Source organism: Mesoplodon mirus (assembly GCF_964341445.2).
Source record: "Mesoplodon mirus genome assembly, chromosome: 8".
NCBI classification, from domain to species: domain Eukaryota; kingdom Metazoa; phylum Chordata; class Mammalia; order Artiodactyla; family Ziphiidae; genus Mesoplodon; species Mesoplodon mirus.
Window position 1 is genome coordinate 92212075 of NC_138984.1, and position 26569 is coordinate 92238643.

General features: G+C 41.2%; 1 protein-coding gene across 15 annotated transcripts in view; it reads left to right on the forward strand.

Annotated features, from left to right (window-relative positions):
• The first annotated feature begins 1059 nt into the window (after nucleotides 1–1059).
• The window catches only part of OSBPL6 (oxysterol binding protein like 6), a 202043-nt gene continuing 176533 nt past the window's right edge, over nucleotides 1060–26569 (forward strand). For 6 of the 15 annotated variants that reach the window (XM_082630574.1, XM_082630572.1, XM_082630559.1 and 3 more), the window contains exon 1: nucleotides 1074–1347. The gene's annotated coding sequence lies outside the window, so the exon portion shown is untranslated. Of the gene's footprint in view, nucleotides 1348–22915; nucleotides 23076–26569 lie in introns of all 15 variants that reach the window. The other 9 variants (XM_082630573.1, XM_082630577.1, XM_082630575.1 and 6 more) reach the window with 8 other exon arrangements.

A 26569-nucleotide genomic window follows, 5' to 3' on the forward strand; every position in this document is an offset into this window, starting at 1 on the left:
GAAACTGTGACATGTCACAGGGTTCAGCATCTATTATTTTATGACAGGACGATATGAGAACGCTGTTAGTGAGGGTGGAAGTAGCTAATCCAAAAAGTGAGACTGGAGATTCAAGAGAAATTGTGTGTGGGAATGACTATGTTTCATAGCGAAGCAGGGTTTTTATCAGCACAGAGAACAGTGAAATGCCATCACAGTTGCCTCTGTGGGTACTAATATCTTCAATTTTTGAGGGCACCTCTCCCCCGACTCATCCATCCTGGACCCCTAGAGAGCCCACAAAGCACTACAGCGCTGTTTCTCTCTAGTAGCTCCTGTTACAATCCGTGTTCTCCGGATTTTTTTTCTCCTGAAGGTGGTGATGACAGAAATGTCTTGAGATACTTCCGACATTTCCCCAATCATCCCTTTACAGAAGAAACGACTGTGCAAAATTACCCCATCTTTCCCAGCAAATTTACCTTTAGATTAATCTGCCCTTGGGTATAGGCTGGGAACGGTTTAAGGGTAGAAGAGTTTAAGGGGCTGGTTAGGGTCGTAGTGAGGTGTGTCTCTGGGCCGGGGAAGTTTTTGCTCGGGAGCGTCAGGGCTGGCGGGGAGCAGGCACACACAGTCGCGTCTATTTATTGATCAGCCTGAGCGACGGCCTGAGACAGGGGCCGGGCGGCGCCTCCAGGGAGGTGGCCGGGCTGCTGTTCCCTTCTGAATCCGCTCTCCCACTGTGCTGGGAGCGGCTGCGCTACAGGCCCCGAGCGCTGAGACCATCTGGGGCCACCCCGTGCGGACCAGGGCTGGCCCACCTCCGCCGGCTGGAGCTAGGGCGAACGGGGTCGTTTCTACGGCGCTCAGGCCCGGGGATGTCCGGTCAGGGGCTCCACGGCTGTGATCTCTGGGCACCAGGGGTGTTCCCACGGGGCCCGGGCCGGGAGTGAGCCCAGGCAGTGAGACCCCACGCCTCGGAGGCTCGGCGCGCCCAGCCCGCGGCTCTCCGGGCAGCGCGGCGAGGTTGTCCAGCAGGTCCCGCGCGCAGCTAGAGCTCCGACCACCGCGGTTCTACTCCAGCCCAGCCAGCCAGCCAGCCAGCGGCAGCCGGGGGCGGGGAGCCCGGAGCGCCGCCCCGCCAGCGCGCCCCGCCCGTGGGAGAGGAGGGGCTGCGGCGCCGCGGACCACTGGAGGCGCAGCACCGCCGTCACCGCAGCTGTCGGCGCCGGAGACCGCGGATCTACGCAGGCGGCGCCCGCGCCCCCACTCCCCGGCTGGCCCTCGCGCCCTCTCGACTGCCGGGGCCGTCTGCAGCCTCCCGCCGCTGCCGCCGCAAGGTCGGCGGCGCCGCTGCTCGTCTTCCAGGTAGGTGTCCTAGCTGCGGAGGGAACCTCTGGAGCGGCACGACGGTGCCCGCACCCCGGCCCGGGGGCATTGTGCGCGGCCGGAGGGCCGAGGACCCTGAGGGACGCACGGCCGGGCAGCCCGGCTTGGGCCTCTGAGGCATCGAGCCCTCTGGGGGTTCCCCTGGCCAGAGAGCCCGGGGCGGCGGTGCCAGTCCCTCCCCGCGGCCGAGGTGGGAGGGGGCGTCTGGGTCCCGGTCCGCGCTCGCCGCCCTCCCCTCCCCCTCGTAGTGGGGAATTCCGGCCGCCCGGCTCTAGTTCCTGCATCCCCCCCGCGCAGCCCCGCGCCCCGGCTGCTGGGATGGAAGCTGGGGCAGGGACAGGGACAGGGACTGATATAATTGTCTGCGGAGAACCCGACCGGCGCGCCCGCTCCAGCTAACGCCTACGCCGCACCTTTCAAGGAAGCTGGGGAGCGGAGAGGAGCGGCTGGGGAAGTTGTGCATTGGGTTTTATTGTGCGCGTGCACTGCGGACTGCCTTCTCGGGGCACCCCTGCCCACAAGCTGCTGGCGCCCCTGCAGCCTTTCCTGCAGGCTTCGTCCACACCCCCGGCCAGGGCCGAGCCTGCCTTCTCTGGTTCAGACCGGGACAGGGTTTTCATTGCAGTCAAGACGTGCTTCCCCTGCATCCAGCGGGAGCTGCCTGCAAAACGTGGGGCCGGGGATGCTGGGCGAGGAGGGGATGGGAGACCTAGGCAGGAAGCCGGGAAGAAGTAATGACACCAGCACATTTAAAAAAAAAAAAAGCCTCTGCTGTATACAGACACATCTGCATGACACCTTTAAAGCTGTTTTTGAAAGTTATGACCAGATACTGATTTTGTGGCAATCAGTTATATACCTGAAGGTAGCTTAAACAGGGACCTAAAGCTGGGGAAAGCATTACATAAGGGACGTGAAGCAATTGACACGAAACTAAGTGAACCCCCTGGGTTGCCAGATTATTTCTTCCTCCTGGATGCAAAGTCCTATAGGCTTTTTCTCTATAAGAATTTCCATTTTTAAATCGCTGGATTAGTTTTAGCAAACTGTGCTTTCTTTCCCCAAATAACAAAATAATTTTTCTTGACTATCTTTTCTTAAATTTGAAAATTGCATGCCAATGGATAGTTGTATATCATAGAGCTGATTAGTATATGTGGTCTTTCTCCAGAGGTAAAAATTTTTAATATTCCTGCTCAATATCATTAACTTTGTTTTCCTCTTGGTTGTATTTTTTCTCCCTCCCTCATCCCCTTTTTGTTTTTTGGAAGCATTTCTACAGTTTTAGATACTGCGAGCTCACAATGTTGATATTCCTATCCAATGCTACAGCATTGCAGATACAAAGACTAATAATAAATGAAACAGAAGACCTCACAGTAACTCAGAGTGAGCAGGGTTCCCAAGGTCGAAGGGAAGCTGCAGTGTAACCGGGCCATAATCACCTACAGAGAATATGCATAGCCCTCCTTGGGTTATAAGGAAAGCCCTGATTGGTGAAATATTATTCCTATTTTATTATTTTACCCCTGGATTTTGTGTGTTTCCCCCTAAAACTAATCTTTTTTCTCCAAGTAGAAACACAATATTTTGAAATTAAAATCTTTGCTTTTAGAAAGCCTAAAAATCCAGGGTTTGCTCATATTTTCAGTTTTCACGTTGGTAACTCCATTTTACATTCAGCGGATGGATTCCTTTTGGGATATCTCAGTTTCAAATTATGATGGTTTATCAGATGTCTCTTGGTTATAATATAATGTGATCCTGTTAGACTTTTACAGGATCACTTAATATGTTTTCTTGTCCTTAGATGGCTTTAACTTTACGTTAGTTAACTTTATTCCAAGAAAAAAGGTAAAGTCCTTTCAAGAAGAAATATTTGTTTTTGGAGATCTGTAGCATCACTGCAGAAGTAGAATTAGGTTAATACCTAAGTAGATAAAAATTTTTTTTTAATTAATTTATTTTTGGCTGCGTTGGGTTTTCGTTGCTGCGCGCGGGCTTTCTCTGGTTGCAGCGAGCGGGGGCTACTCTTCATTGCGGTGTGCGGGCTCCTCATTGCGGTGCGCGGGCTTCAGTAGTTGTGGCACGTGGGCTCAGTAGTTGTGGCTTGCGGGCTCTAGAGCGCAGGCTCAGTAGTTGTGGTGCACGGGCTTAGTTGCTTCGCGGCATGTGGGATCCTCCTGGACCAGGGATCCAACCCGTGTCCCCTGCATTGGCAGGCGGATTCCTAACCACTGCTCCACCAGGGAAGTCCTAGATAAAAGTTTTATGTGACTTTATTCATAAAACCGTTGGACTAGGGAGAAGGTATAATTTTTATTAAAATGCCTTGGTTAAGTAACATGCAGTAATCATTCAGTGGATACTTACTTATTGAGCACCTGTCTGTTTAGGACATTGGTCTAGGCATGTGGGAGATACAAATAAGAATGAAAAGATGCCCCTCTGTCCTCAAGAGTTTGTTGTCTTGTTTGGAAGGATAAGGCATGAATTCTCAAAATAGGGACTTTTTTTTTTTTTACTTCAAAAGTTAAGTAATAATTCTAATACGTTTTTAAAGTTTGTTTTTAATTTTGAAAAAAAGGTCTCATACTATCTGTTGATGTCTGAGACTTTTTTTTTCCCACTCAACGTTATGTCACTAAGATTCATCCGTGTTGTATGCAGCTGTATTTCACTGACTTCCACTGCTGTACAATATTCCATCATTTGTCTGTAACACAATACGTTTCCCTGCTCTCTTACCAATGGCCTTTTTTTTTTTCATTTTTAAAAAGATTGCAAAGAGTGATGCTTTGATCATTCATGTTTCCTGGGGCACATGGGCAAGTGTTTCTCTTGGTATAGAATTGTTGATAGTGTAGGATGTGTGAATATGCAACTGAGAGATATTGCCAAATTATTTTCTAAAATTGTACTAATTTACACAAGCCAGGGAAACAAGCAAACACAAATAATCAAATACAAACAAACATAAGTGTGTGTGTGTGTGTGTGTGTGTGTGTGTGGTGTGTGTCAGATTGCCTTCCCTTGGCATAGTGATTTGGAGAACACGTTGCTGGTAATTCCAAAAGCAGTTGAATGACAACGTGGCAGCATCTTTAATACAAAAAAAAAAAAAGACCTCCTCAGGAAAAAAGCTTGTTGCTTACCAATAAAGTCAGAAGTTATCAAAAAAGCTCATAAGAAAGTAAAGGACTCTCTTTATTATTATTAATAATAATAATAATAAAGCCTCTGTTATTCAAGGATGACTATCCACATCCCTTCCTTCAGCTATACATTCCTTACATCCCGTGAATAGATGTGTGTTTATATGATTTGAAATCCAGAGTGAACTTAGTAGTTTTGATCAAGAAAATGAACTAAAATTAATTTTAGGGGTAACTGACATGATGTCCATCTCAGTTACTGAACTTAGTAGTCTGCCTTTCTAGTGTGGTTCTGAGTTTCCATGAACTTTGGAGGCAGTTCTACGTCCATCCATTCGATCACCCACCCCCTGGCTGGTCACTTCTGTGGGTCTCATGTGGCGGTGACACAGGCACATTGAGTGTCATTCTTCTTCATTCAGCCAGCGTTTATTGAACACCTAGTATGTGTCAAACACCATATTAGGTGCTGGGTCATAAACATGTCTGCCCTCAAGGATCTACCCAAAACAGACTCTACCAAAAACAAATCACTGTTGAATATGTATACGCGTGTGGGGGGTGGATCTGGCTTTGGTTTTAGAATTTGCATGAAGTATCTATTTTTTCTTTTGTTCCCTAAACTTTTTCCAGATTTATGTTTAGACCTCCTTGAGTTGGGAGTGCTTAAATATAGTTTTATTTTATTAGCTTTTTAAAAGCAGAAGCTTTAAAAGGACTTACTCATGGTAAATCTTTTTGTCATGTTTCAAATAGGAGAAAGACAGAGGTCAGGGAAGAGATATCTGGATGGGTGAATTCAGATTTGTTGGGAATGGACCATGACTTAGTGTCAAATTGATTTTTAAAGGGAAAAATAGAAAATAGACAAAGATGAATGGTTATTAAGAGATCCAACTTGGGTATTACAGGGAACTGAGTATATTGAGTCATTATGGTCTCAAGACGAAGTTCCTGGTGGGTATATGAACCCATTTTCTTGAAAGTTTGTATTCACTTACTTTGTGTATGTATGAATGTAGTTTTTATATTAAAATACATCATAATGCAAATGTTAAATATCTGTAAAAGGATTATGTTAATAGAGTGGTGAATTATGGGAAGCAGAAACGTCCAAGGACTCTTTCTTACAGTGGTTTGGCAGGTTACTTGAAAGTAAAAACTACCCTGTGTGAGGGAATTCCATCTGCTGGGGCCAGTGTCTCAGAAAATCTATATAGTAAGCTGACAAAAGGCAGAGCTTGAAAGGAGGTCACTCCAAGTAGTCGGATAGCCAGGACTTCCTAAGGGATAACTGGGTTAGAGGGAGCATTAAGTATGTAACTTTACTCCTAAAATAAGCTTAAGTACGTAAGTAAGTAAATAAATAAATAAGCTTAAGTACATAACAATAAGTTTAAATAGGTAAAAAACATTTAAGTAAAATATTGCCAGAGTATCATTTAATATGTTTCACCGGTGTTATGAGACTGAGTACAAAGAATTCATGATTAATACACAGAAGTTATCTTCTCCTTAGAGATGATGGATTATATGTTTTTCTGTTCAAGAAAAGCTAGACGTCAATTTGTAAAATATATGAAGAAAGCACCCAGACACTGGAGATACTTACATTTGCTTGATGTGCTGATGCTTGAATGACCTTTATATTAGATTCATGAGGTGTTAGAGGTGAAAGGACTTAACAAAATCTTTTATTCCAATTCCAACCTCTCCCATTTCCTAGGTGGAAAAACTGAGGCCCAGAGACTTGCCCATTGAGGTGCTAGCAGCATTAGCAGATAATGTGTCAAATAATTTACTTCTTCTGGTGGTAACAGGAAATAAAGCTCTTTCCTAAATTAGGAGTAGGTGAATAAGAAGATGAACCAATAGCGACCTCTGCAGTGGATTTTAAGCTTCTCTTCTGTCATTCTCTTTGAGTGGTTGGTGTAGGAAGTGAAATCAAGCATATGTTTTAAATTTTTCTTAGATTTTTAGAGAAAAGGCTTTGTTTTTGAGGGTATGATGAGAGAATAAACACTACAAATATGATTATTTAAAAATTTTTCATATTTGCTATTTTGATACCCATAGCTTTGTCTTTTAACTCAATGGACGGGAAAGGATAGAGAAAATTAAATTATCCTGTGCTTCTTTTCCTTTGTCATTCTCTTTCCATAAGCTAATATGAGACAAAATCAAAGTGTAGAGGGAATTGAGTCAGAAATAGAACATCAACTTTTATTTTTTTATCTTGCATCTTATTGAGGCAGTTCTCACTGTAGCTCTTGAGACAGACCTATCCACCTTTTGAAAAGAGTGTGGAAGTAGAAGGGAGAACCCAGCAGTATATTTTCAGAATCTTTTTTTCAAAAGTCTAATCTAAAATAAACCTGGCCTCAATTTCCAGCAATAGCTTTATTTCACAGCTCCTAAACCAGTACTTAAGTTTTACCATAAATTTGAAGAAGTTACCTTAATGTTTTTTATACATAATACATTGTTGCTACAAGTAACATACTGTGATCAACTACTAAAGTTTAAAGAATAAAGTATCTAAAAGAACCTTACAATTAAAAAAATTTTTGTTACATGTCATTTCTGTAGATAAAGTGGAAAGTCTGATTCTATTTTAAATTAAGATAACATTTTTGCTTTCTATTTGACTGTAGCAGCTAGACAAGCTTTTGCATATTCGCACCCCATCAGGCAACAATCTGAACAGTTTTTGTTGTATAATTTCCCTAGAATAGAAAAAGTAGCACAATTTGAATGGCATGTTGATTATGAAAAGACATCAATGAAATTCTTTTTGATCTCAATAAACCTCCAGTTGAAGCAAGAACTATAAAAAGAGTGTGATCTCCAAGGTAGGCCAAGCGAATGTAGGATCCATGTGAAACTTCAGGAAGATAGCAAGGGAAAGGAAGAGATCAAATTCCACAGGAACTCAGAATGATGGAACAGGAAGGTCAGGGAAGGAAGTAGATGGATATTATATCCCAGCTTGTCTTCCAGTTTTATTTCAAAAAGGGCCAACAGAGGAAATAAAAGTGTGAATCTAAAGGCTTATGGAGATCAGATATTATAGGAGATGTCTATTTCTACACTTAAAAAAACCTTTTTAAACATCTTAAAGAATACAGAAGGCATAAGATAAAAGATTGATAAATTAAACTTCATTTAAGAAAAGATAGTATGTGTAACAGGCAGGAGATAAACATCATCACACCAGGAAGAAACTATAACATGTTGTGGACTACTGGTAACTTCTTAATATCCAAAGAACTCCTATGTATCAATGAGAAAAAAATGACTTAATCTAATAGAAAAAGGGGCAGAGGAAATGAACAAACAGTTCACAGAAAAGGAATTACTAGTGGCACTTACAAATATGAAATTATGCTCAACTCATAAGAGAATTGCAGTTTTAAACTATTTAACCTGTTAAATTGGCAAAGATCTTAACGTTTGTTAATTCCTTGGGGTGACGAGGCTTTGGGGAAACTGACAGGCTCATACATTGTTGGTAAGGGTACAGAAGGACACAGCATCTACGGATAGCAATTCGGCAATATTGCCAAAATTAAAAATCCACCTGCCTTTTCATGCCAGGAAATCTAAGAAATTTTGCCACAGATATATTTGTACATCGCAAAATGAGTTTGCATCAAGACATCCACCATGGCATTGTCTGTAATGACAAAGATTTAGAGAGAACTAAAGATCCATCAATATGGGATTGGTTAAATAAGGAGCAGAAACAAAACTAGGTAGCTGTTAAAAAGAATGAGATCATTCTATATTTGCTCTTGTGGCATGATCTTTCAGATGTAAGAAGGGAACAGATCAAGTGCAGAGAAGTACGTGGCCATTGATGTTAAATATGAGTTTATAAATATGTTTATGGTTGTGACTGTGGAGACTGTCTCTTGAAGGTGACCCAATAAACTGGTAACAGTGACTGGCTCTGGGGAAGAGAGCTGGGTTTTTGGGGTGAGAATGGGAAGGACACTTATTTAGCACACTAATCTAGTACACCTTTTACTACTATTTGAATTCTAAAATATCTGAACATATTATGTAGTCAAACCAATATAATTTTAAAATTTCTTGAGGATCACTTGTATTGATCAAGAATGTTGAGTAGCTCTAACCATTAGCATTCCTTTGCAACTTTCGGTCCCATTCTGTGTTGATATAAGAATGTAGAAGTTGCCATAAAGACTCACCCTCACTACTACCCTGACAGGCTAAAGTTCAAAGAGGAGGGAAACTGGGGCTTCCCTGGTGGCGCAGTGGTTGAGAGTCCGCCTGCCGATGCAGGGGACACGGGTTCGTGCCCCGGTCCGGGAAGATCCCACATGCCGCGGAGCGGCTGGGCCCGTGAGCCATGGCCGCTGAGCCTGCGCGTCCGGAGCCTGTGCTCCGCAACGGGAGAGGCCACAACAGTGAGAGGCCCGCGTACCGCAAAAAAACCAAAAAAAAAAAAAAACAAAGAGGAGGGAAACTGGAAGCGGTTGCCATTTGGGACAGAGTTGGTGCACCTTGCTTCTCTGCAGTTGCCCTGCCTTTGCCACTGTGCCCCCAGCTAACTGGTTTTACTGGAAAGGAGACTCAAGGGAGTTGATTAGGACCAGGGTACAGATGAGAGTTCAGGGAGAACAGACATCGAAGAAGGTGGTGGCAGAAGCCTGAGGCTGGGAGAGCACAGAGAGTGAGATGGTAGTAATTGCTACCCCGACTCCAATAGAGGCAGCTTACAGTGCTAAAATAGAGAGAAATGTTATTTTATGGGCCACGGTCTTGAGGCCCTCTGCTGCCCCTGAGGTTTGGTATGGTGCCTAGGAATCTGCCCGTTCTGGGAATCACTATCTCTTTCACCCTCCTTGTTTTATAGCTAAGATGATCCCCTTCATCCCTTAAAATATCCATTCCATGGAGTATTTTTCTAATTAGTTCTGAAACCATTTATGATATTCTGCTCTTAAACACATACACTCATAGAGTGATTGTTTCATCATGCCTTTGCCCTCCTAGAGCCCACAAAAGGATATCTAATAACTAAGCTACAGGATAGTAAGAAGGAAAAAGCTGAGGAAACAACTGAACGGTTAGTGGGTCATAGCTTTGGGAAGAGTAATTATGTGCTGATATGAATTTTAAAAGCAATAATATGAATAGTTATGAGTTATACTGAAGAAAAGGAAAAACTTGGTAACAATCAGAGGTATTGTACTGCAAAATAATTTTCCTAAAAAGAAATAAAAAGTTTAATTGTCATCATTAATATATATTTATACAAAGTTAATAGACATGGCCTTCATTTGGAATTGGTCACTTTAATCAGGAAGGACACTCACCAGTTATACAGTGAGGAAATGTTACATCAGTCTCTTTCTTTTAACCTCTAGACATGAAGTTAGGATTAAGTGTGTATCCTAATAAATGAATCGAGTAAATAATGTATTCCTTTTCTCTGTGGAAGCTCTGATATTACAGTAGCTATATTCTTTTTCTTCTTGATGAAATTTTTAATTTTAATTTAAAATGATACAGAAAGTGAAATATATCATTTGGGTGCCTAATAGCCCTGTTAATTACCAGTAAAGCCATTTCTTCAAAGTGTCCTGACAAGGCATTTGCCCGATTTTCCACTGATGATTTCTCAGCATCCCAGCTTCAGGCAAGTCCGATGGGCAGTCAGTAGGTGAAAGGCACAAACCGACAAGGTGACCTGGATTTTGATTTCCGAAGATCTCCATTCTCTAAACTTAAGCACTGTCAGGATACCCACACTACTTGTAATACTAAAATGTGCCCATTTTACATATTTAGCTTTTATAAAGACACAAACTATTCATCATAAGCCAAAATGAGTAAACTTCTTGGAAACAAAGTGCTTACATAAACATGATAAAAGTAAATAGTTCTTCCATTACTTTAGGATTTTTAGGTTCCATTTCGTCAGTTACCTCTTCAGGGACATCAAGCTATATGTGGTGCCCTGACAGAGTTCATCAGCCTCACTCACAGACGCAAGGGATCTGAGAATTGTCTTGTTCTGACTCATACTTGAGAGAGAGAACATAGGAGGAGTGAAACACTAGAGCAGTATTTGGCTGCCCAGGGATGGCCTGCAACCCAGTCCCTGGGGTGCTTGTGGATAAACCACAGGAGTAGCTAAGTTCTTTTTAAGTTTGTTTAGAAACTAGGAGGAATAAGCAGCAGCCTCATAGTGGCATACCATGAGAAGCTTTGGGTGTCAAAGTGGGATGATTTGAAGAGCAAAGAATGATAGAGGTGGATGGGGAGAGGTCAGAGAAGCTCTTTATCACAGAAGAGGAAGCACTGGCAGGCTCTGTGGGTCGTGTGTGCCAGTATCTAGAAGACCCTTTCCATAACTTTCCAGGGCTGTTGAAATTTCAGGATGCATTTGATCCTTAATCGGTGTATCTAATGTGTCTTAATTCCTAATGGAATTTTAGGGGTAGGTTTAATCTGACCTGTTGTGGCATGATCTTTCAGATGTAAGAAGGGAACAGATCAAGTGAATCTGTTGAATGAACATGTATATTTCTTTAAGAGATTCAGTAGCATATGTTAAATACATGTGAACATGGTATTGTGCTAAACTGCTTCTTCTTGCCAGGCATTCAGCTTCTTTTTTTTCACTATATCCTTCTTTGAAAATAGTCTATCTTGTGGTGCTTGTTTTTTTTGTTTTGTTTGTTTGATTGTTTTTGCGGTACGCGGGCCTCTCACTGTTGTGGCCTCTCGCATTGCGGAGCACAGGCTCCGGACGTGCAGGCCCAGAGGCCATGGCTCACGGGCCCAGCCGCTCCGCGGCATGTGGGATCTTCCCGGACCGGGGCACGAACCCGTGTCCCCTGCATCGGCAGGCGGACTCTCAACCACTGCGCCACCAGGGAAGCCCAGTTTTGTTGTTTTTTAAGTGGTCAGCAGTCTGGTTCTTTGAAAATTAGTTGACTGTATGTGGGAAATCAAAGTAGAAAATCCCAATTTCTGACCAATCTGGGGGAAAGCAGGCATCAGTCACGAAGGTCAGTCCACCTCTGGCTCCTTCCGAGGGTGCCCTTCCCCCACTCCACCAGCGGCTTTTTGTCCCCTTGCAGCCTCAGTTCCCTTTCCACGCCCGGGGCTCTCTCTCCCCTTACGTCATGCCAGCCACCTCTTAACTCATTTTTCCTGAAACCCCTTGGCAGTCACTATTCCCTGCGGCCCTGCGGCTTCTCCATTCCCCGTGTTCCACTGTGCAACTTCTTTGGTTGCCTCCTTGTATATTTTGCTTTCCCAAGCAGAAGGGGGCTCCTTTTTTTTAGGACCAGGTCTCGTTACCATTCCTTTCTGTCTTTCAAGCTCCTTAGATGTCCACTCTCTGGGACATTTGGTTGCTTCCCTCTGAGCACACTTCCCTGCTCTGCGACTCTTCATTTTTCTGACATCATCAGTAAAAGAAGTGGTTCCCAAAAGTGACACCTCCATTAAACATGAACATCCCCCTCCCCTTAATTTTAAACCTTTTAAAAAAAATAGAAGTCTCTCTAGAATGTTTTATATGCTTCAGATAAAAACAATTGCACATAGAGAATGCAACAACAGAGCCCGTTAAAGTGACGCTAGTAACTCTAGACTAAGAGTGTCCATTTTTGTTCACGCCTGTAATATAGAGGACTTTGGCTGTGGGGCAGCACGAATTGCTCCTTTACCAAATAACCCTAGAATTCTTCTCCTTTGACTTTCAACTGACTTTTTTTTTCCCCGGAAGATTTTTTTTGCTTTCTTCTTCCATTAGCAGTCAGCCTTCTGACACCTGTGCATGCTGCCCTTTCACAAGATGACATACAGAAAGTACTGAAATAATTCTTCTTCAGCCACATCTTTGAAGTAGTAAGTAAGGAATACTTCTTACCCCTCATTTTTCTGAAGCTGTTTTCTTTTAGCTCAGAAGTTCATTTTCCAGATAGTACATGATAGTTAAGATGGTATGAAGTCTCTCTCAGTGCTAGATAGATCTGGTATTAGACTTTGTTATTAGATTATGGGAGGGTTTATAGTTTCTCTGAATATTGGCAATGAATTATCATTCTGACATTCTCTAATCCTATCGTGTTTCTAACAGGATCATTAATTTATTTGACAAAATATTTGTGCTTAGAAGTCAGAAAAGGCCCCTGCTCTCCTGGAACTGACATGATAATGAAGGGGGACAGTCAGTGAAAGTACATTGCTCTTTTAAATTCTATTGAGAACTCTAAGGACAATAAAAGTGACCGACGGGGCAAGAGCAGTTGTTTTTGGTGGGTGTATTACTTTCCTAGGGCTGCCATAACAAAGTACCATGAACTGGGTGGCTTAAAACAATAGAGACACATTCTCTCAGCGCTGGAGGCTAGAAGTCCAAAATCAAGATGGATCCTTCCTTGCCTCTTCCACCTTCTGGCAGCCCCAGGAATTCCTTCGCTTGTGTTTATACTTAAAGCTTTTAAGCCTCCTTCACATGGCCTTCTTTCCTGTGTCTCTGTCTCTGTCTCTCCTTTATATAAGGACACCAGTCATAATGGATTAAGGGCCACCCCTACACCAGTATGACCTCATCTTAACTAACTACATTGCAACAACCCTATTTCCATTTAAGGTCACAGTCTTAGGTATTGGGGGTTAGGACTTCAACATATCTTTTTTGGGAACATGATTCAGCCCATTACAGTGGGCTTCTTTGGGTGGACTGACCAGGCAAGGCCTTGCTAGGTAAAGACATTTGAGCTGAGCCTGAATGATGGGAAGAGGCAGGTTGTGAAAAAAGTCTGGGAACAGATCCTTTCCCGGCAGAGGGAACAGCAAGTTCAAGGACCTGGAGAGTGAGCCTGTTAGAGTGGAACGTAGGTACATTAGGTTTTACACTCTTAAAAGGGGCAAAAATATGTCTGGTTCAGGCAGGTTACTTTTAAGACAAAGGGATTTTACTTTTGAGCACTCTTGAGCACTTTTTGCTTTTGGTCAGGCAAAGACCAAAAAAATTTTTCTTTAAAACATTAAATGTTGAGAAATCAGGCCTTCCAGCAGTAGCTAATCACATATTAAGAATTTTGTTGATTAGAAGTTCACTTTGCATTTTAATAGTAGAATTCTCCATCACTATATTTGGGTTTATTTACCTAAAAGCTTTAAATATAACAACAACTGAGAATTAAGCAGACTTTGTAATAGTGAAGATTATTTTCTAGTGGTAGGAAATTAATTAAGGCTAAGTATACTCTTTAAAAACCTGACATCATATATTAAATTGTCATTTTTCAACAAGATTGTAACATTATTGTTGTCCTATGTGACATCTATGCAAAGTAGCATTAGTGTGATTTTTGTTACATATTTATGAAAAATCTTAGTTTTTTTGAATTTAAAAATAGATACAGAATCTAGAAAAATCTATGTGGAAACAGAAATTTCTTAAGATAGTCAAGAAGATGCCACATTAGACTGGCAATACCGTTAAGCATTCAGAAGTAGGATAAAGTAACTTAAAATATTGAAATATTTAATGCAAAGTTGACATTATGAAATATGCAGTAGTACATTGTATACGTGTACTTTTAGCCAGAACCTTGATGTCATTAATACAGATATATTTGTTTATATTACAGAGAAAATATATTACTTATGAATAGCAAGTTTCTATAAAAAGTTGTGAGTTAAAAAATGCTTATGTAAAACTAGATTTTTATGGTGAATGACTGTTTAGGTAGGGTTTAGGATTACAAGACCAGACTGGTGCCAAGGCTGTCTGGGTTCAAATCCTGACTTTGCTTCCTGCAGCTGTGTGACCTTGAGTAAGTCATTATGCCCTAGTTAACTCATATGTAAAAAGGGAAATATAAAATTAATAGCTAACTCAAAGCATTGTTGGGAGGATACAGTGAGTTAATGCATATATATTTCCTAGAAAGGGCAGATAGTAAGTGCTAGCTGTTATTATTTTTAGCATGTTAATTGAAAATTAGATATATTAATATTCATTAATTGGAGAACTTATGTAAAATGTAAATATAGTCAATGTCTCTTATGCCTTCTTACAAATCAGAAGCTAATTTGAGAGAGATAAGAAACCTGTCAACAGAATTTGCAAGGCTCTGTTTTAATGTTAATAATCTGTTAAAAGTATTTTAGGGCTTCCCTGGTGGTGCAGTGGTTGAGGGTCCACCTGCGGATGCAGGGGACACGGGTTCGTGCCCCGGTCTGGGAAGATCCCACATGCCGCGGAGCGGCTGGGCCCGTGAGCCATGGCCGCTGAGCCTGCACGTCCAGAGCCTGTGCTCCGCAACAGGAGAGGCCACAACAGTGAGAGGCCCGCGTACTGCAAAAAAAAAAAAAAAAAAAAAAAGTATTTTATATGCTTACTCATTTAGTTACTTATAGCAATGACTATGTTCAAGAGACTTTGTTAGGTCGTAAGGGAGAAGGAAAGACGATTAAGCTGTTGATCATGCTTTTAAGAACCTGCCTACCCAATAGGGGAGATAAGACATAATTTAGTATAACACAAAGTGTAATGCCAAGAAATGTGATTTCGTGCCGCAAGTATCTCTGGAGGTTGGGAATTATCTGAGGAGGTTTTGTGGGTAAGAGGGGCGTGGGTAAAAATGTAGGAACTGATGACATTTTTAAGGGATAGGAAGAATAGGAGAAATCTGAGGTAGAGAAGGAGCAGTTAGATAAATAGGCAAAAGACTGAGAGTCTTGTCCCCAAGTCAAGAGAGGAAGGAATTTCTAGGAAGAGAAATGGGCTATCACAAAGACTATAGAAAATTTAAGGGGAGTGAGGATTGAAAAAAGACCATGAAAAACATTCCCTCCTCATCTTCCTTTGGGCCAGAGAGACTTTTCTGGGGATTCATTGGCTTTTCTTGACAAAATAGCATGTAGTAGCAGAATTTCTGGGACATGACATATAACTGAAAAAGCATCAGGTCAGTTAAGGTGTAGTCTGTTTATACTGATGTGATTCAAACATAGTGAAATTTCTAGAAGGTTTTTGTTTTGTTTTGTTTTTAAATTCCTCACAGAGCACTTTTAAGACTACCTACCATTCGTTTAGCATTTTTGTTTGTTTGTTTGCCTTACATTGTCCTAAACATTTGTGATGATCATCCTCTCATTTAAAGCCTTGCAGCTGCTTTTGCAGTAGATATTGTTACTTCCATTTTACAGATATGGAGGCCATGGTCCAGAGAGGAGGTGACCAGTTCTCAATCCTTCCATCTATAATAAGTGAACAAGCTGGAATCGAACCCAGCCTGTCTGGCCCCAAAGCCTGGACTCTTAACCAATTTTAGATAATAATTGTTTAGTAACCTCAAGGCATTTTAGAGGGAGAGCTGTTAAGACCAACATTTACTGATGACCGGCCACACTGGCCTCCTTGCTGTTCTTTAAATAAACCTGGATTATTCCCACTTCAGGGCCTTGGCACTTGTTCTTTTCTTTCTTTAGAACTCTTTCCCCCCAGCTTTGCCTGATGGGCTCCTCCTCAGCTTTCATGTGTCAGCTTGAATGGCAGAGGGGCTTCCCCAGCACCCCACTGAAGTCCGTCCGTCACACCTGGTGCATCCCAACCTGAGAAAAACTCCCTCCTTAGGTGATTTTTTTTTAACATCTTTATTGGAGTATAATTGCTTTACATTGTTGTGTTAGTTTCTGCTGTATAACAAAGTGAATCAGCTATATGCATACATATATCCCCATATCCCTTCCCTCTTGCATCTCCCTCCCACCCTCCCTATCCCAGCCCTCTAGGTGGTCACAAAGCACTGAGCTGATCTCCCTGTGCTATGTGCCTACTTCCCACTAGCTATCTGTTTTACATTTGGTAGTGTACATATGTCCATGCCACTCTCTCACTTCGCCCCAGCTTACCCTTCCCCTTCCCCGTGTCCTCAAGTCCATTCTCTACGTCTGTGTCTTTATTCCTGTCCTGCCCCTAGGTTCTTCAGAACCTTTTTTTTTTTTAGATTCCATATATATATGTTAGCATATGGTATTTGTTTTTCTCTTTCTGACTTACTTCACTCTGTATGACAGACTCTAGGTCCATCCACCTCACTATAAATAACTCAATTTAGTTTCTTTTTATGGCTGAGTAATATTCCATTGTATATATGTACCACATCTTCTTTATCCATTCGTGTGTTGATGGACACTTAGGTTGCTTCCATGTCCTGGCTATTGTAAATAGAGCTGCAATGAACATTGTGGTACATGACTCTTTTTGAATTATGGTTTTCTCAGGGTATATGCCCAGTAGTGGATTGCTGGGTCATATGGTCATTCTATTTGTAGTTTTTTAAGGAACCTCCATACTGTTCTCCATAGTGGCTGTACCAATTTACATTCCTACCAACAGTGCAGGAGGGTTCCCTTTTTCTCCACACCCTCACCTCCTTAGGTGTTTGTTGTTGTTTGCCTCCCAATATTCAATGTCTAGCTTAGGTGCTGCTTTATTCCCAGGACCTAGTTCATATTTCAGTAAATATTTGTGGAATGAATGAATGCATAATATCTCAGAGTTATTGGATTTTAAGAACTTGGTGAGATTTTTTTGGTTGAAGGAAATGTTAGAAGTATCAATTCATCTCTGTGATTATTTCTTTCTTATTTAACCGTACATGCCTTTTTTTCAATAACTTTGAATTGAAAACTGCATGATATTTTAAAGGAAAGTCCTAAAAATTCCTTATGTATTGAAAGTGATACAAGTTCATTGTAGTAAAATTTGCAAACTGAGAAAAGTATATTTTATTTATTTATTTTTAAAATTTATTTATTTGTATATGGCTGCATTGGGTCTTTGTTGCTGTGCCTGGGCTTTTCTCTAGTTGCAGTGAGCAGGGGCTACTCTTTGTTGTGGTGCACGGGCTTCTCATTGTGGTGGCTTCTCTTGTTGCGGAGCATGGGTTCTAGGTGTGTGGGCTTCAGTGGTTGTGGCACACGGGCTCAGTAGTTGTGGCGCACGGGCTTAGTTGCTCTGCAGCACGTGGGATCTTCCCGGACCAGGGCTCGAACCCATGTCCCCTGCATTGGCAGGTGGATTCTTAACCACTGTGCCACAAGGGAAGTCCAGAAAAGTATATTTTAAAATCAGGTGTAATATTCCTTCTAGAAGCTGAATTGTAATATTTGGATATGTTCCTTTAATTCTTTACAAATTGCTTTCTTTTACTCAACAGTGTATCATGAGTATTTCTTGTGTCATTCATTATTCTCCTAAACTTCATTTTTAAAATAGAATTTCTTTTTTAGAACAATTTTAGGTTCACAGCAAAACTGAGCAGAAAGTACAGAGATTTCCCAAACGCCCACTTCCCCCAAACAAGCCCAGCCTCCCCTATCAATACCCCACACCAGAGCAGTACATTTGTCACAATCGACAAACCTACATTGCCACATCATTATTACCCAAAGTCCATAATTTACATTATGGTTTGCCCATGGTATGGGTTTTGACAAATATATAATGACATGTATCCACCATTATAGTATCATACAAAGTAGTTTCACTGCCTTAAAAATCATCTGTGCTCTGCCTATGCATCCCTCCCTCCCCCCAGCCCCTGGCAACCACTCATCTTTTTACTATCACCATAGCTAAATTTAATTTTTAATACATGCAGAATATTGCATTTTATGCACATACCATACTTAATTCTAGATAGGCAGTTAGGTCGTTTTTTGGCATTATAAGTAACCTGATAAATGGCCTTGTGTAAAGATCTTTGTGTACAACTCTGGTTATTCCCTAGAATGGTTAGATTAAGGATTAAGGGATGTGAACATTTTAAGGCCTTCGTTACATATCCTCTAGCAGTCTAGGCCTCCAGATTAAAAAAAAAAAAAAACATTTCTTGCTAAGAATGTATGAGAGGGCTTAGTAAAAAATAATTGTCCAAGCATGGTGAAAATGTAGACACAATCATAATAGCTGATATATATGCAGTTTACTATGTGTCAGACATTGTTTTAAGCACTTTATTTGAATTAACTCATTTAATAGTCACAGTAATGCTATTGATTACCGCTGTTATCAGCTCCATTTTAGAGATGAGAAAACTGAGGCACAAAAGGTTAAGTAACTTGGCCAATTAATCTCCTTAACTGTAATCATGGGAATACTGTTGGACCTAAGTCTTGAGTCGTTATGTTGTGTTGAGTGTTCTGTGCTCTTCTGGCCCGTTATCACCAGTAAAAACTAAACAGTTATCACCCGTAGTGTTAGGGAATCATCGCTGTTATAGAAGTGGCAGAATCAAAGACATGACAACTAAAATGACCATAGAGAATTTGTTAGCTCTTAGGTTTTCAGTTAATGAATAAATATTCAAGCAGAAAGTTTCCTTCAAAGTCAACTTTATCTAACTCACTCAACATTTAGTACATCATTGGTGTTTAGTGACTCTTATTTAATGACAGCTTATGAATTTTTTTCTTTTCTGAGAGGAAATTGGCTGTATCATATGTATTGGACACTTTGGATTCTTAACTCTGGTTTTGCTGACTTCAGTGTATAAATACTATCTGGCACGTAGTAAAATAGGACTACAATTGTTAATCCCAAGTGGTGATTAAAAGAAATATAAACTTAAAATCCTGTTTTCTAAATTCACATGAGAGCTTCCACGTGTCAGTATGTAAAGGCAGCATTTCAGTTTTTGACTTTACTGTGGAAATTCTGCTTTAAACAAATACAAATCAACATTCTTTTCCCTTCTCTCTGCTATTTCCCCCAATCCCCAACCATTACCCCTTCCACACACTTAATATTTCTGTTAATTTGCTCCTGAGGATGCTTGCATATTTGCTGCTAAGTTTTTCTGGGTCTTTTTAGAGGACAGACTGATTTTACTGCCTGGGTTTGGGGCTCCATCCTGTGGTTCCCTGGGTCGCAGAGATACTGAGTCTTCAACCTTTAGCTGCCTTTGAGTGACTGTTTAGATGTCATGGGAACCTCATTGGGACTGATAACTATCAAGGGTTGTTTTTTATTTTCACTTGTTAAATCCCCCAAACTAATGCTTTAAAGGGCTTTCAATAGAACTAGAAGGCGCTTTCTATTCATCTTTTTAACTCCCACGTCGTATAGCCTTATACATAGTGGGCATTCAGTAAGTTGTTGAATATGTAATTTTTGTTAATTGATTCATATAAAATTACACTGTACATTGTTTGCTGTTATAAATGCTAATTATAGGTTTGTTTAGTTTGTATTTACACTCTAATCTTCCGGAGAACTGAAGAAAAATCCTGTAGTTTTTCCTTTAAACTTTAAAAGGAAACACAACACGTATTTGGATAAAGCACTGCTGTACTTCTATTCTTTTTTTTTTTTTTTTTATTGCCGTATGTGGGCCTCTCACTGTTGTGGCCTCTCCCGTTGCAGAGCACAGGCTCTGGACGCGCAGGCTCAGCGGCCATGGCTCACGGGCCCAGCCGCTCCGCAGCATGTGGGATCTTCCTAGACCGGGGCACGAACCCGTGTCCCCTGCATCGGCAGGCGGACTCTCAAGCACTGCGCCACCAGGGAAGCCCCTGTACTTCTATTCTTAAATGTCCATTATAGGATAGCTAACTGACAGTTATTTGTTTCCCTATAGATAGAAGAAATATTTTAAAAAATATCTTGAGAAGAATGCCTAATTATTCTTTATGAGCAGATCATGTAATGAAATAACGAGGTTTAGGGATTACATTTTTCAAAGCCAGGAATAAAGTAAACAAAGGCTAAAATGGATTTCTTTAAGTTGGAGATACTAGAGTTTTTTACTTGATTCTTTTTGGTTTAAAACAGACCATTTGACATTTCTCTGCAAAGCAATAATTTATGAATTAAACACAAGCAAGGTTCTGTTTCTTCAGACACTTTAACAACTACCCACAAATCATAAGGTAACTTTCTTCATTTCTCTTCTGCTGGCATAGGTGTGATGACTGTACTTAAAACAGGAAATTAGTAATCTCTTTTTGAGGGTGGTGGTAGAATGTTATCCCTGACAGATTAGCTCGTGTATCTGCTCCTAGGTTTTAGTTTAAATATGCAACTCAGATGATAATATTACATCTAAAAGTGCTTTAGGTGACTTCCCTAGCAATCCAGTGGTTAAGCCTTCGCCTTCCAATGCAGGGGGTGTGGGTTCGATCCCTGGTCGGGGAGCTAGGATCCCACATGCCTCGCCGTCCAAAACCCAAGACATTAAAAACAGAAGCAAGGCACTTCCCTGGTGGCGCAGTGGTTAAGAATCCGCCTGCCAGTGCAGGGGACAAGAGTTCGAGCCCTGGTCTGGGAAGATCCCACATGCCGTGGAGCAACTAAGCCTGTGTGCCACAACTACTGAGCCTGCACTCTAGAGCCCACGAGCCACAACTGCCAAGCCCACGCTCTGTAACTACTGAAGCCCGCATGCTCTAGGGCCCACATGCCGCAACTAATTAAATAATAATTTAAAAAATCTTATATGCCTGGGCTTCCCTGGTGGCGCAGTGGTTGGGAGTCTGCCTGCCGATGCAGGGGACACGGGTTCGTGCCCCGGTCTGGGAGGATCCCACATGCCGTGGAGTGGCTGGGCCCGTGAGCCATGGCCGCTGAGCCTGTGCGTCCGGAGCCTATGCTCCGCCAAGGGAGAGGCCACAGCAGTGAGAGACCCACGTACCGCAAAAAAAAAAAAAAAAAATCTTATATGCCTATCCACGTATTTACCATTTATGTTCCTTTTATGCCTTTTTGTAGATCCATATTTTTATCTGGAATCAGTTGCCTTCAGCTCAAAGGACTTCCTTCAACGTTTCTTGTGTCTGATGGCGATTAATTCTTTTAGCTTTTGTGTTTCTGAAAATATCTTTACTTTGCCTTCTGTTTTGAAAGTTATTTTCACTGGATATGAAAATCTGAGTAGACAGTATTATATTCTTTCAGTACTTTAAAGATGTTGCTTCCCACTTGAATAGTTTCTAATGGAAAATCTGTTGTTACCCATATTTTGGTACATATTGTATATTTTTTTCCCCTTTGGCTGTTTTAGAGATTTTCTTTATCATTAGGGTTTTGAGCAATCTGATTATGATGTGCACTGATGTGGTTTTCTTCATGTATCTTGTGCTTGCGATTCATTGAGCTTCTTAGATCTGTGGGGTTTTCACTTTCAAGAAAGTTTGAAAAATTTCTGCCATTATTCAAAAGTTTTTTTCTATTCCTTCTTCACTTTCCCTTCTTTTGAGGTACTGTATTTGCCTGTATATTAGACCATTTGAAGTTGTCTTATAGCTCACTGATACTCTGTTCAATTAAAAAATTTCTCTTTTCTTTCTGTCTTACTTTGGATAGTTACTACTGATATGTCTTCACATTTAGTAATCTTTTCTTTAGCGGTGTCTAAAACATTTATCTCATCCAGTGTATTTTTCATCTCAGATTTTGTTTTTTTCATCTCTAGAAGTGGTACTTGGTGTTTTGAAATGTCTTCTGTCTCTCTATTTAACTTTTTGAGCATACAGTTATTATAACTGTTTTAAAGTCCTTGTCTGCTAATTCTAATATTTGAATCAGCTCTGAGTTGAGAGGATTGATTGATTTATCTCCTCATTATGAGTCATGTTTTCCTGCTTCTTTGTGTACCTGGTAATTTTTTATTGGATGCCAAACATTGTGAATTTTACTTTGTTGGGTACTGGATATTTTTGAATTTCTATAAATATTCTTGAACTTTGCTCTGTAATGCAGTTAATTTACTTGGAAATAATTTGATTCTTTTAGGTCTTGCTTTAAGGTTTTTTAGATGGGACTAAAACAGTGCTTAATTTAGGGCTAAGTATTCCACAGGACTGGACAAGACCCTTCTGTTTACTCTGTCCAGTGTCCTCTGAATCATGAGGTTTTCCAGTCTGGGAGATGGGACGAAATACTGTTTTTGATTCTGCATGACTTCAGGCACTACGCTGTAACCTCTGAGCCTTTCTGTTGCTTCTTTCTCCAGCTACCTTAGTTTCCTTACAGCTGTGAGAAGGAATCAGCTGCATTCTTGAGGGGGACTCTCTGCACATCTCCAGAATTCTCTCTCTGTGAAGCTCTGTCCTCTCCTTCGAACTATAGCTGCCTTGGTCTTCTCAGACTCTCAGCTCAGTAAGTCTGCTGATCCCTTCCTGGCTTCCCCTCCCTTTGCCACAGCTGGAAACTCGCAAGGCATAGGCTGGTACAACTTGGGGACTCACCTCACTTTCCCATCTTTCAGATCACTATTTTTGTCGTCTGATAATGTCTTGAAAACTGTTTCTTCGTGTGTTTGTCCACTTTATGGTTGTTTCAGATAGGAAGGTAAATCCTGTCCTTGTGATTTTATCTTGGCTAGGAGTGGAAGTTTTCCTGGGTTCTGTTGAAAGTGAGGAGACCGACAAAGGAGTAAAATAGAGAACTTCAGGAGTTGTGGTAGAAGTTTACGTGGTCAATGTGGTGAAGGAAAGCCTAGCTGAGGTGGTAAGAGTTTCTTCAGCAGTGTTCGAAGCAACTGAGTGAGTTGGCTGGTGGTTTTATTGATTTATTATTTATTGTTCTTTTTTAGATACTGTTTGTTTGTTTAGTGCCTGTTCTGTGCCAAGGTCTTGACATACATTATTTCTCACCCCTTCAGTAGGTCCAAAAGGTATTGTTATTGATAATCCTTCTCTACTCCCCACCCCCCTTCCCCCTAACCTCAGCCCCAGCCCTTCTCAATATTAAAAGGGGAAGTAGGATTGTCAAGTGACTGCTGAAGTCCGGCAGCTTATAAATTGTATAATCCTGTTTCAAACCCAGATCCTTGTAGCTTCAGAACCAATTGGTCCATAGTACTTTCTTCTTGCCAAGATTGAGATTTGTGCTGAGTGAGTGGGGAGTTGAGAGTGCTGGAAAGGGAGAGGTGGAAGGGACAGCTTATGATGAACTAGATCAGGAAAGGAGGGAGTCAAAGATGAAGGCTGATGTATGGGAAGAAAAACAGTTGCAGAGGCCTTAAGGTCTGCATTGTGTTCACAATGGCTGTAATGGCCTTAAAGAAATAAGGGAGCATGTACTTAGTCCTGGATGATGACAATGACAGTGAGGTGAGAGAAGGAAGGTCCCCAGAATTTTACCTGCTCTTCTAGTTAATCCTGGACCTTTAATAATAATTCCAGATAGATTATAGATCTAAGAAAGGTAAAACAAAAATATTCTAGAAAAAGTAAGCAAAGGCTTTTTTTGTTTGTTTGTTTGTTTGTTTTGCGGTATGCGGGCCTCTCACTGTTGGGGCTTCTCCCATTGCGGAGCACAGGCTCCAGATGCGCAGGCTCAGCGGCCATGGCTCACGGGCCCAGCCGCTCTGCAGCATGTGGGATCTTCCCGGACCGGGGCCCGAACCCATGTCCCCTGCATCGGCAGGCGGACTCTCAACCACCGCGCCACCAGGGAAGCCCAGCAAAGGTTTTTTAAACAAGATGTAAAGAGTACTCATCATAAAGAAAACACTGTATTAAAGTTCTTTTCATCAAAAACACTGACAGAGAGCAAAAAAGCAAGCAATAGAGTAGAAGATATTTTCAGTACATATATCCAAATCCTTTTTAGGTCAGTCACTTGGATGAATGAGAAGTTCCATGTAGTCATTTATTGAAACACTAAAATGTTTTATTCTTTCTATCAGAAATTCATTAACAAACACCATGGCTTTGTATATTTCCAGAATTGTTTGTCTAATCCTCTTAAGGGCATTATACCACTAAGCAGCACAGCTAAGTGTTTGACCAGTTTTAATTAGAACGATCATTTGTCACACTTCAGAAGCATTTGGCTCTTGGCTATGGAAGTATCAAGGCTGGGCAAAGAAGTATTAATTCTGCCATCTTTTAAGGTTACATTTCAAACTGTTAAAACTAGTCACACCCGAATCAGTATATAACCTTCAACTATTCAAGCCTATTCGGTATGCTGGTTAATAAGATTATGCATCTAATTTTTCCACAATATAATATATGAAGGCCATGTGATTAGGGTTTATCTTATTGGCTATTTTAAGAAAGTTAGCATCTATTTTTTGTCTTGTATGAAGAATTAAAGAGTTTTCCAATAGGTAGAATGAGATGAAATAGGATTCTTGGATTCTTGTATGGGTTAAAAGGCTATTGCACATTATGTCAACACAAAGAAATGTGAGAACTCACAGATTATGTAATATTTTGTGGTCAGGTATTACCAAGTAAGATGTAGCAATGAGACTGAGTCCACAGCTGCATGTGAAAGTCAGTGTCACTGCTTAACAGTTTTACAGTAGACCAATGGGACACAAAGTCAACACAAAACCATGAGGCCACAGTAGTATAACCTATATACTTAGTGATAGTATTATTTCTCCTCTGGTTTTCAAGGTGAGGAGAGAGTTAGAAATTTTGATTCACATTGAATCACTCTCAAAAGGATTTAATTCAGTTATCAAAGGCTTTAGTAAACCCTTTACCAACTCTCCTTTATAAGAGTTGGGTTTTTTAAATGAGAAAGTCTTCTAACGGGTGGGTCCCTGCTTATAAAGGTGGTGCTGAGTGAGTGCCTCTGTGTGTGTGGGTGTAGTGAGGTGGTATATTAGTATCCCATGGCTGCTATAACAAATTACCACAAACTTGGTGGCTGAAAACAACACAAATCTATTCTCTTATAGTTCTGAAGACCAGCAGTCCGGGCTGAAATCATGCAGTCGGTAGGGCCGCTGCCCCTCCAGAGGCCCCAGGGGAGAATCCATTCCTTGTCTCTTCCAGCTTCCAGTCTGCCAGCATTCTTTGGTGTTCCTTGGCTTGTGGCCTCATCTCTCCAAATCTCTATTTCATCTCTACATTGCCCTCTCTTCTGTGTCTGTATTTTCTGTTTGTTTCAAAACTCCCTCTGCCTCTCTCTTATAAGGATACACGTAATCGCATTTAGGGCCCACCTAGATAATCCAGGATAAGTACTTCTTCTTAATATCCTTAACTTAATCATATATATTTATATATTTTTACCATTTAAGGCAATAGTTTTTCTTTGGCTATAATAAAGGTAACATTCACAAGTTCTGGGGATTAGGAAGTGAATATATCTTTGGGGGGCCATTTTTCAGCCTACCACAGTTGGTTTTTCCAGCTGTGAGTACACCTGCCATCAGGAGATGCCTGCAGAGGTACATTAGCGAACATCTGGATGCCATGAGCATGCAGGGAAAGTCACTTGTAAGAACCCCAGGTGTGTTGGGCTGGAGTTACAGTTCCTGGGTGTGTGAGGAGGGGGAGAGATGGAGGTGGAGTGAGTATTGTGAAAGAATCTTGAGGAAAATATCAAACGTTCAGAGACCTTTCTAAAGCTAAGTAGTAAATGGTTTGAGAAAGTCTGAGAGGTAGTGACTTTCAGCTAATATTGAGAACATGTTTTTCCTTCTCAGCTATTTGTTGATTAACAAATATTAACCAAATTGTGGAGATGATTTTGGAGAACTTGTTTACCAAAGTGATGATTATTAAGGTTTTATTAGAAATGAAACATTGTCCAATAGAATACTTTCACTATTATTGCTCACCATTTGGTCTTAAACCTTTTTGTTTTTACCACACTCTTTAAAAAATGTGCAGGCTTCGTTCTAAGCACTTTTTATATTATTAATTAACTTTACATTTATTGTACTTTATTTCTTTTATTTATTTATTTACATTTAAAAATTCATAATAACTCTAGGAGATCAATAATGATCTCCTTACAGACTCATCTGTAAAGAAACTGAGGTACTGAGGAGTTAAGTAACTTGCTCGTGGTCACACAGTTAGTAGTGTATTACAGGATTTGAACTCAGAGTCTATACCCTTAATTGTGTGTCAGGGTTTGGCAAGCTTCTTTTCTTTTTTTTTTGTGGTACGCGGGCCTCTCACTGTTGTGGCCTCTTCCGTTGCGGAGCACAGGCTCCGGACACGCAGGCTCAGCAGCCATGGCTCACGGGCCCAGCTGCTCCGCGACATGTGGGATCTTCCCGGAC